This window comes from Myotis brandtii, unplaced genomic scaffold (assembly GCF_000412655.1).
Source record: "Myotis brandtii unplaced genomic scaffold, ASM41265v1 scaffold177, whole genome shotgun sequence".
NCBI classification, from domain to species: Eukaryota; Metazoa; Chordata; class Mammalia; order Chiroptera; family Vespertilionidae; genus Myotis; species Myotis brandtii.
Window position 1 is genome coordinate 661701 of NW_005356555.1, and position 11936 is coordinate 673636.

Genomic DNA, 11936 nt, shown 5'->3' on the forward strand with positions numbered 1-11936 from the left:
CAGGAGGAAGGGCGGGGACACCCGGGTGCGGCTCCGCTGATTCCTCCCGGAGGTGGGTGTTTGGTGTCTGGCCTTGCTGGCCGGGTGCTCAGAAGGTGAGCCCTTGAACTTCTCCAGAAACGCCTCCCCGTTTTCTCCCCGCGCCGGGTGGGCTGGGAAGTGGGGCCGCGCCCCGCCCCCAGCGCGGGGCGGAGGGAGCTGGAGGCGCGCAGGTGCACCCAACCCGCTGCGGGCCATCTCCGGGTTGGGTACCGGTAAAATCCGCTTCTAGCTTGTTTTGCAGCGTGGGCACTTGGGAGCGGGACTTGTGCTGGAATCCTGTCCCGGGGCTTGGAAAGGAGGAGGGCTGGGGGATGGTTGCCCAGCGAGCCGTCACCTCCGCTTGCTGGAGGGTAGAGAGGGGCCTTCCTCTCTCTGGTGTCCTTTACTTGGAGTATCTCTTACGGTTGAAGAAATAAGGTTTTGGTTTCTTAAAAAGTCGGCCGCAGTGAAGAAAAGCCGCTACAGGTCGAGGGAAGGAAGGTAGGTCCCTGTTGGAGAGGGGAGGTCGGGTGTGGGGTCCCACCCGGTACACAGTTGGGTGGGTGGGTGTGTGTGGCAGTGGCAGAAGGTGGGAAGGTAGGGTTTTCCGAAAGAAGAAGCACAAACATGAGAGGAAGGGATCTCTCAGGAGGTAAACAGAGAGGTAGGGAATAGGTGTTGGGAAGTCCTAGCCCATGGTGGGGCCCATTTGTTCTCATACATGGCTCCTTCAGCTTTGCAGATTCCTTCTTGAGTTTGAGAAATATTTCGTGTTGGGCAAGGAAAGCTATTAGGACATACTCTGAAAGAGACACAGTAGTAAAGAGATAGCTGACGCCTGGAAACTTTCCTCAGCGGCTTTGACAATAAAACGCCATTCAGTAAGCCTTTATTGAGCACCTACTATGTGTTCTGTGCCGGGCGTTGGAAGAGTCTGGACCGGTAGGGAATTCCTGTCTGCAGAAATGGTGAGCGCTGTTTACCTCATAAACAACCAAAGGGCACTTCCAAGTGCCAAGAATGACTGTGATTCAGGCCTTCCCCGCTAGCGCTTCTGGGGCCTCTGATTCTTATAAACTTGTGGGAAGAATCCTGGACCATAACCAGTAAATGGGGTCTTCAAGGAACATTTGTATATACAGTTTATAGATACTTGACTAAACACCATTAGTTGGGACAGGATTAGAGTTGTCGCCTCTATGTTTGACATTAAAAATGCAAGAGCAAGATAGGAAAGATCCTGAGGTGAAAGAGGTAGTTAAAATCTGGCAAAGTTTTATTTGGAGTGGTTGGTCTCTCTAGATCAGCGGTTCTCAACCTGTGGGTCGCGACCCCTTTGGGGGTCGAACGACCCTTTCACAGGGGTCACCTAAGACCATCGGAAAGCACATATATAATTACATATTTTTGTGATTAATCACTATGCTTTAATTATGTTCAATTTGTAACAATGAAATTGGGGTTACCACAACATGAGGGACTGTATTAAATGGTCGCGGCATTAGGAAGGTTGAGAACCACTGCTCTAGGTTATTTGGGAGCCTCCCATAAGATGATTAGGCAGTCCATGGAGCTGGAGGGGAAAAATTCACAATCATGAATTGACATGCTTTCTTTATGTATTTAAACACTTCATCTCAGATTTTTCTACTTTGCATTGAAGTGTGGGTGTGTATGTACTTTCTTGATTAAAACATAACACCTTAAGGCTAGAGAGGAAACTGACCTTAAGTGACCATTCCCCCAGTGTGTTCCATTATGATGAAACAGTAAAAGTATTGAGCCATATTCATATCTTTTTCTCCCCACCAAGGTTTCCAGAATTATATATATATTAAACTTGGTCAAAACTTGGCCTTTTTTTCTTTTATTTTGTGCAGAGCTTTTTTTTTTTTTTTTTTTTTTTTGCATGGAATTAAGTTTATTGTTTTTTTTTAAATCCCCTCCAGAGCTTTTTTATTATTATTAATTTTAGAAAATTTTGATGTGTTTGGTATATTGCAATAGCTAAATTGTTTTGGTAATTGTATTTTGGAAATTAGACTTGGTTCAGTCTCAGTAATGTAGGTAAATTGGCAGTGGCTATGAAAAAGTAGTTTCATCAGAACTGTACTCATGGCCTGGCTGGTGTGGCTCAGTGGTTGAGCATCGACCTATGAACCAGGAGGTCGTGGTTCCATTCCTGGTCAGGGCACATGTCCGGGTTGTGAGCTTGATCCCCAGTGGGGGGCGTGTAGGAGGCAGCCAATAAATGATTCTCTCTCATCATGTTTCTGTCTTTCTCCCTCTCCCTTCCTCTCTGAAATCAATAAAAATATACTTAAAAAAAACTGTACTCATGATCATATGTTCTTAAAATGGTATTTGGTAAGGGATTTCACATATAATGGGAGCTGCTCTTTGACATCTAAGAAATGGCAGCCCATATTTATTGAGTACTAGCAGGAAGCAGAGAACCAGAGTAGGTGCTGCGATGCCTTAACAAGGAAGGAGAGGATTCTTGAACTAATAGAGGGTAGGTAAGAGGTGCACGTGAGGATGCCACCAGAAGGAAACGTTTCGTTTGTCTAGTACAGGGGTGGGCAAACTTTTTGACTCGAGGGCCACAATGGGTTCTTAAACTGGACCGGAGGGCCGGAACAAAAGCATGGATGGAGTGTTTGTGTGAACTAATATAAATTCAAAGTAAACATCATTAAATAAAAGGGTTGCGGAGCGGACAGCAGGCCTCATCGCCTGGCTGTGATCACCTGTGGTTACCTAAGAGCAGTCCTTGTTTTCAGAAATCTCTAGACCAGTGGTTCTCAACCTTGGCTGCACATTAGAATCACCTGGGAATCTTTTTAAAATCCTGATTTCTGGGCCTCATCCTCCGGAAATTCTGTTTCTTTGTTATGGGGTGGGGCCACAACATTAGTAACAAAGAAACAGAATTTCCGGAGGATGAGGCCCAGAAGTCAGGATTTTAAAAAGATTCCCAGGTGATTCTAATGTGCAGCCAAGGTTGAGAATCACTGGTCTAGAAGGTCAAGGAATACTGTAAGTGGAAATGGTGTTTGGAGCCGGATGGAAGTGCTGTGTGTGTTGGAGAAGCAGGAAGGAACACCCATTAGGGGAAGCTTTGAGATCTGTCATAGGTCAAAAATAGTAAGTAGGTTTGCTGGCTGGAGCTGAGAACATGACTAATGAAGGAAGGTAGAAAGAATCTAGTTAGTGGAAAACTTGAACCACAGGACAGTGGTGTTAATCATTTGCCTCAAGAAGAGTGGTTCTCGACAAGGGGTGGTTTCGCCTCCCAGCAGACATTTGGCAATGTGTGAAGACATTTTTTGCTTGTCAGAGCTGAGAGGCAGGTGCTACTGACATCTAGTGGGTAGAGGCCAGGGATCCTGCTAAACATCCTGCAATGCCCAGGTTATTGCCCTACAACAAAGAATTATCCTGTCTAAAATGTCAGTAGTTCCAGGATTGAGAAACCCTGCGCAAGAGAGTGAACAGAAAGGCCACTGTGAAGTGAAGTTACATCTCAGAATAGGCCTTGAAGGGAAAGGCCTTCTTGACATGTGGGGAAAACAAGGGTTAGAAAGCCAATCTAGGAGACTTCTGCTGTGCTGAGGCCTAATGTGATTAGGATCTAGGCCAGTGATGGCGAACCTTTTGAGCTCGGCGTGTCAGCATTTTGAAAAACCCTAACTTAACTCTGGTGCCGTGTCACATATAGAAATTTTTTGATATTTGCAACCATAGTAAAACAAAGATTTATATTTTGATATTTATTTTATATATTTAAATGCCATTTAACAAAGAAAAATCAACCAAAAAAATGAGTTCGCGTGTCACCTCTGACACGCGTGTCATAGGTTCGCCATCACTGATCTAGGCAAATCCTAATAAGCAAAGGGCATTCTTGAGATCATGGCAGGTGAGCTATCCAGGCAGTATATCTAATGTTGGGTAAGTGGGAACTGGAATTTTAGAGAGATCCTGATCTAACTGTAGTACATTTTTTGGGGGAGGGGGAAGAATGATGATTTTTATTTTTATTTTTTTAAATATATTTTATTGATTTTTTTACAGAGAGGAAGGGAGAGGGATAGAGAGTCAGAAACATCTATGAGAGAGAAACATCGATCAGCTGCCTCCTGCACACTCCTCACTGGGGATGTGCCTGCAACCAAGGTACATGCCCTTGATGGGAATCGAACCTGGGACCCTTGAGTCCGCAGGCCGACGCTCTATCCACTGAGCCAAACCGGTTAGGGCCTGTAGTACATTTTTACACTTGCTAGGCAGCCTCTGTTTAAACTCCCCAAGGAACAGGGAACTCTGTTAAGTGACCTCACTTAATATCTTCAATAGGTTCTGCAACTCTAAGTGAAACAATATATAATGAAGCTTGTTGTATCATAGGCTAATCGATATAAACAAGATTTTAAAGTTCCTATGGCATCTCATCAGTGTTATAACAAAACAACTTTGAATGAAACGATGTTATTCGAGGTCCTGCTGTATTTTGAAGGCATGCCATTATATCTTTGGACTGTGTAAGTTTATCATTTGAGCTGAAGACTGCCTCCTTGAAACTGCCATCCATTGATTCTATTCCTCTGGAACTACCCACTTCCACAGAACAGGGCTTTCAGTGCACAAAGACAGTATGATGTCTCCCTCCCCCTAATTAATTCTTCTCAATGCAAAATAGTCCCAACTCTTTTCACAGTCCTGGGTGGGACATGGTTTCTAGGTGTCTTCTCAGTCTGTCAGTATCTCTTGGAGAGTAATGGTTGTCTGGAATTGAATATGGTAATTGAGAAGGGATCTGGTCAGCCAAGAGTACAGTAGAACAGCTGTTTCCTGACACCAAAGCATAAGTATCTACTTAGTGCAGCTTAAGATCAAAACACTGCCTTAAAAAAAAAAAAAAAACCAAAAAAACAACAACATAGTGTGTAGCACAGACTCATGTATAGGTACTGGACAGTAAACACTTCAGATATTTGTTGCAGGAGTTGCTCCATCCTGTATTCATTGGGCAGATTTTTTGTGTGTAAAGTTGAGTGGAAGTCTTGGTTTGTTTGTTTTTGTCCCCTGCTCGGTGTTATCCTGTTTATTGTGGGCCGGTCTTCGGGTCTTTTGAGATTTTTAAAATCTTGATTCTGTCTTCTAATCATGAGGGAGGGATAGAGGATGACTTTGTCAAAAGCTTTGTTGTCACTAATATCAATGCTACATGAAACCTAGTAGTTTGGTACTGCCGGTCCTATTTGAGAGCCGGGGCGCTGAGTGATAGAAGTGAATTCCAGGGGTTGGTAGTCCTTAGTTAACTTCTGAAAAATCTGTGTTTGTGGTCATGCTCCATTGCATTTAGTTCTTGCTTATGTTTGCACCTGAGGTGCCCTTTTGAAATTATTTGAGTCTGTTGCAAGCTTCTGAAATCTGTACTCCATCCTCTGGGGTTTTTGTAATTCTGTTAAAAGAATTTTTAATGTTGTGTGCACATCTGAAGCTTGCCAGATCCGTTGCTTTTGAAATTTGTGAAGAAGCAAACAGGAGAACTGATACTGGCAACAACCATGCATGAATTTGGTTCCCACTCAGGCTAAGGTGTTTTTTTGTGTGTGTTTTTCCCCTTTTCTTTTTGCTAGTATGCCCAAAATACTTAATTAGTGACAGCTTTACATTTGGAGAAGGAGAGAGGATTTGGGCTTAGAAACAAGCCATTTTTCAGAATTAGGCTTTAGCTTGTCATTGGTATAAATTTCATACTTATCAGATTTCATTGAGAAGATATTAGGAAATTGCCATTCTCAGATGTCTTTGGAAGCAGGCAGGTCAGAAATCCTAGGTGACTCAGTGCCAAGTTCTTCAAATGTTCTAGATTTCTCCAACAAACTAGATTTAAATACGCTTCTTGGTTCAGGTGGCAGCCATCCAAAATTTCAGATCTCATAGCCAATGTGTGCAATGTGTTGTCTATCCAAATGGTACAGTGTGCCTACTCTCACCTCTGCGCTGTGTCTGTATCCTCTGGCAATGAAGGATATTATTATGAGAAGAAGGGGTGTTTTGTGACTATGTGAGACTTTTTTGGGGGGGAAATATTTGAAAACTTTTAGATATTGTTCTTTTATACTTTCAGAGGTTGAGTCAGAGTTGAAGTCACCTTGGGATTAAGGATGCAGTGTATCATTTTGAATAAAAAGAATTTTATAGATGGGAGGGATCAACACTTGGATTTTATAGGTGAGAGAATCGAGACCCAGGGAGGTGATGTGATTAGGTACAGCTTACACATGTAGTGACAGAGTAAGCATTTGACTCCATCTACCTTAAAGACCACAAACAAAGATTTCTAAGGATAAAGATTTCCCTTCTGCTTAGACCTGTGTAAACAGGGGGTCCCTCGGGTCTTATTTACATAATTGCTCCAAAAGAAGGAGTCCACAGTGGAATTCCTAGGTCTGCAGATGACAGTAAGCTCTTGTGAATTATGAAATATCTAACCAATGGGGATTTATTCCAAGGAAACCAAACTGGGATATGTTAGTAATCAGATTTGCAGGTGAGTTTCTTTGTGGGCAAATATGAGGTCAGGTATTAAGGGGGAAATTATGAAACTGTCATAGGATGGTGTTTTGGTGGGCAAACCCAGGAAAAGGCTTCAAACATACTTTCAAAATGTTGGCCCACTTGCAATGACAAAGGATGAGAAATGCTAAGCTTCATTAAAAAGATTTTGGAAACACAGTCTTAATTGAGTTTCCACTGTGCTTTGTTCAAAGCATGGGCACCTGGCTTTAGGAAAGACACCAGCACCAGAATGACCAATGTAATGGTTCCCAGGAAGCGGGCATTCGGCTAGAATCTACAATCCATTCTAGGAGGCTCCATGAGAATAGGCCTTGCCCATTTGTGTTTCTGGTAAAAATATTAGGATTTCCAGCATCTGGAAAGAAGAGAGCTGGGAGGAGATGTTATCGAAGCCCGTGAAACCACTAGGGTAGGGACAGAGGAAGTCAGGATTATTTACCTTGTGGTATTTCAGTTGCCTGCTTCCTATCTGTGTTGTTCTCCACTGATATCCTGGTGTCCCACCTATGGCTTGCCCTCCTGCAGGGATGCATGAAGAGGTATAAAGCTTTATAAGACATAAATTCAGGATGAATTCAAGAAAATATGGTACTAGTTTTCCTTTTCTAATTAAATTTATTAGGGTGACATTGGTCAACATGAACGTATAGGTTTCAGGCATGGGTTTCTATGTTACAAAATCTGTATATTGCACTGTGTGCCCACCACTCAAAGTCAAATCTCCCGTCATCATATGGTACCAGTTTTTCTTAACGCTAATTGGCATCAGAATCAGTTCGGGGAATACATAGTTTCCATCTGAAGTTGGGAACCCTCCAGTGTGGTAAGCCAATTTAAGTTACAGGTGGATTTTTGATTGCAGGCGTGACTGACACCGATAATCCCTCTGTCATTCCAGGGTCAACTGTATTTTAAAGTTACATGAGCCCGGCCTCTATTGAATCAGAATGCCTGGGAGTGGAATTTCAGTTTGAAAGGAGCTTTCCCCACTCCTAAGCGATTCTGATGTGCAGCCAAAACTGAAAACCACTATCTTACATAGTTGTACATAAAGGCTAGGTACCAACTGAAGACACCTTTAAAAAGGTTTCAAAACATTAGTAGTTTTCAGTTGGTTATTAAGACAAGCAAGGAGCTTTAAAGATACATCTGTATCCTTGGAAGGGATAACCAAGATAGAAGATGCTTCACAGTGTGGCCCTTGATGCCCCCATGAGACACTGCATACTGGTCTGGCTGCCATGATGGGCCCAACTCACAGTTTTTGTGTGTGTGTGTGTTTTTTAAGATTTTTATTGATTTCAGAGAGGAAGAGAGAGGGAGAGAGAGATAGAAACATCAATGATGAGAGAGAATCATGGATCGGCTGTCTCCTGCACGCCCCACACTGGGGATCGAGCCTGGAACCTGGGCATGTGCCTGACCAGAAATCAAGCCGTGACCTGGTTCATAGGTCAGCACTCAACCACTGAGCCACGCCGGCAGGGCCACAGTTTATTTTTGAGCAGCCGCTTCCAGAGTGGGTCCCTGATGACAGCTGCACCAGACTGTGCAAAAATAAAAATCAAGATAATATATAGCAAGCTTTTCCGTTTTTAGTGCTAAGTTTATTCAGTATAAAGAGACTTTTAGAAACAATCTTGGGTTGTCCTTTGTACTTTGAGGTGTTAATATGTATTTTTTTCCTTTTAAGAAAGGGTGGTGATAGTTTGCTCTTTGGTGTCATTCTTTAGTCACCTGAAACCTGGCAATTTTATGACAATCATCCTTTTGAAGTTTTACTAGTCAGTGAAATCAGAAGTCTGGCCACTGCTCCTGCTCTGAGGTGTTCAAGATGTCTGTGTCCTCCTCTTGACACCTGCTGTTGGGGCAGGCTCACCAATATCGATGTTAGCCTCCATCAGGAACATTTCATTTCTTAAAAATGTTTTGACTTTCCTCCTCTGCTTGCTGGTAATAGTTAGGAACACTGCCAGAGAAGGCTTCCGTTCCCCAGCAACCCATAAATCCCATTGCTAAATCTCAGCATCGACAGATCACCAACACTGCAATGAATTCTGCAGAGCGGGGCGGAGAAGGAACGCGAGGAGGACCGCACTTGTCTCTGAGGGATGTTGACCACCAGAAACTGCCTCTCCAGGTCTCACACAGGGAGACAGGACACATTCATACCCATCACCTTGAGTGGGAAAGCCATCAGTCAAAATTCTCTCACTGATTGTCCCCAGCCCAGCTCTGAGAAATGTTTGAAAATTCAAGTTCTTTGGAAAATGGCCTCCATGATGCTTTCAATAGCACTCCACAGAATAAACTTTTAAAATTAGTTTGTTATCAGATATAAAAATTAATTTAAAACTTAATTGGTCAAGATGTAATGGAACAATTTATGGAATAACCAAGGTTAATAATAATAACTACTTACTAGACATTTACTGATTGTCCAAACCTGTGCCGTAGAATTTAGTCCTCAAAACAATCCTGAGTGGAAGATGGGCTTATTCCCATTTTACAGGTGAGGTTATTGAGGCTTGAGAGGTTATGTGATCGGAAAAACACACACACACACAAAAGGTAGGTTTTAAAACTAGTCTTGTTTATTTCAAAGTGAATTCTAATCTGTATTCTCATTTCTTTTAGATTTCTATGTATTCATTTTACAGTACCTATTAATATTTTTGTTAAAAATAAATAAGAGAATCAGACTTTGAGGTGTAAAGGGACCTCACAACTCATGTAGTCTGTGCTCTTCACTTGTAGATCAGATCTGAAACATGGGGAAGAGGAGAACTGTAGTGGCACCCAGATCTTCAAGCTTCAAGCTTGCGTTCTTGTCAGCACACATTGGTTTTAGAAAATACCAACCCGTTGGTAAAACCACTGGAGTGAAAGTTCACCCTAGAATTGAGAGGGTAATTTTAAATCACTTGTTTTGGTGTTTTCTCTGAACCTATTCTATTTTAACAGTAATTGGTGGTAGAATGCCAATAGTGCCCTCCTAATTAGGTTTGTCCTTATGGTAACTACTGTACATAAATATATAAAGATGTAGCTAATAAGCAAATATCTGTTAGGGGTTATGTCCAAATGCTTGCTGAATAGATGCTATACCAAAGATATGCATTCAAGACAATCATTCATATCCTCTAAGTAAAGAATGAATTAATAAATAGCCACATATCTATATATCTTATATTTATAGTCTGTTGTATTTATAGATGTATTATGCTCAACTATAATTTCATTTAAGTGAATTCATTCTGTTATAGTTTTTTGGTTATGAAACATTTTTGTTTTTGCTTAGTTCTAAGTTGTTTTTCTTATAAATTATTTGTACCTGGAAAATTCTGTACCAATCAAAAGCTTTATAATTACACCTGTAATTTTGGTACTAAACAAAGACAGAGAAAGATAGAATTGGAAACTAGCTAATGGCTCCCGGGGGTCTCAGGCAAATACCAAACACTGCCTGAAGTGGGCCTCAGGTAAGATGATTTATGGCAGCTGGCACTCAACCTCAGGGTAGGGTGATCAGGAGGGAATGGGGGTGGGCCTGTGCTGAACAGGTCCTGTCTAAAGAGGGTCCTTTTAGCAGATCTATTGTTACCATATGGGAATGTGGGTCAGTCTTACCAGATCTTCTGATTTTTTTACTATAACCCAGAAATCTGAATTATGACATAAACATCTGATTTTACAAGATTGGCTAACTCAACACTTAAAATCCTTCCTGCAGGCCAAACAGAATAGCTTTGTGGGTTGGATACAGCCTGTGAGCTTTGGTCCTTAGAAATAGAGAGCCCTTTAGTGGCCAGGCAAACAGAAGCATAGGATTTGAATAAAAGCACAATAGCAATTTAAAAAAATAGATATATTTTATTGATTTTTCCACAGAGAGGAGGGGAGAGGGATAGAGAGTCAGAAACATCTATGAGAGAGAAACATCGATCAGCTGCCTCCTGCACGCCCCCTACTGGGGATGTGCCTGCAACCAAGGTACATGCCCTTGACTGGAATCGAACCTGGGACCCTTGAGTCCACAGGCCGATGCTCTATCCACTGAGCCAAACCGGTTAGGGCACAATAGCAATTTTTAAGTTGAAACGAATCAAAACTTGATTTTATTATTTCGTGTGCTCCTGTCACACCTATACCTCGCCCAATCCTAAAGCCCCATACTTAAAATGGTAACAGTTTCTGCCCTTTACATTTGGTATGTTATGTCTGGAGTGGCTGCATTTGAAGGGGTTGTCTTGCCTGAGGAGTAATATTTTCCAGTGAAAATATGTAGAGTACTAGAGGCCCGGTACACGGATTTGTGCACTGGTGGGGTCCCTTAGCTTGGCCTGCAGGGATTGGGCTGAAACTGGCTCTCCAACATCCCCTGAGGGGTTCTTGATTGCGAGAGGGCGTAGGCCAGGCCGAGGGACCCCACTGGGCCTCTAGTATGCATATAAGATCTTTGGTTAATCTCTTCCTACTCCCTCTCCTCTTCCCTCTGAGATTCATCAGTCTGTTCCACGTTTCCATGCCTGTGCGTTGCGCATCTGCCCCCTGGTGGTCAGTGCGCGTCATGGCTACTGGTTGAACAGTTGTTTAGGCTTTTATATATATAGATAAGAACAAAGCATCTAGCACAGCGGTTCTCAACCTGTGGGTCGCGACCCCTTTGGCAGGGGTCGCCTAAGACCATCGGAAAACACATATATAATTACATATTGTTTTTGTGATTAATCACTATGCTTTAATTATGTTCAGTTTGTAACAATGAAATTGGGGGTCACCACAACATGAGGAACTGTATTAAAGGGTCGCGGCATGAGGAAGGTTGAGAACCACTGATCTAGCAGATGATGATAGGAGGGAAGGGGATAGGTGGGCCCAGTGGTAGAGAATGAAGGGTAAGTGCCACTTGGAGGTGAAGAAAGAGATCACTTACCCAGAAGATAAGGGTAAAGGAAGATTTATTTGTATTTTAAAGTTGATTTGGGAGAGAACAAAGAGGAGTCCTTACATAGGGAAAATTGTGACCCAATAAATATTTAGAAATAGTGCAGAATCCATGTGGATAGGCAGAGCGCTATTGTTTTGCCATTCCTAGTGCATGTATGATAATTTGTGTTGTGGCTTCTGCAAAAGGAGAATTGGAATGAAAAGGAAGGGAAAGAGTTTAGATCAGAAAGGAGAATATAGAGTAAGGAAAAGAAGAGAGGACTGTAGAACAGCTGATATAAAAATGAACCAAGAAAGCTGGAAAATGTTTGTAGAAAATTGGCCAACACTCATCTCACCCTCCTCCCCCAAACCACTGCATAGTCTGCAGGGAT

General features: G+C 42.4%; 1 protein-coding gene across 4 annotated transcripts in view; it reads left to right on the forward strand.

Annotated features, from left to right (window-relative positions):
• Positions 1-11936, forward strand: part of LRRC8D (leucine rich repeat containing 8 family, member D) — a 125614-nt gene that overhangs the window by 1402 nt on the left and 112276 nt on the right. Inside the window, exon 1 of one of the 4 annotated variants that reach the window (XM_005863362.2) lies at positions 7-95. The exons of 1 other annotated variant lie outside the window; for it this stretch is intronic. The gene's annotated coding sequence lies outside the window, so the exon portion shown is untranslated. 2 more of the 4 variants (XR_001361541.1, XM_005863360.2) reach the window with 2 other exon arrangements.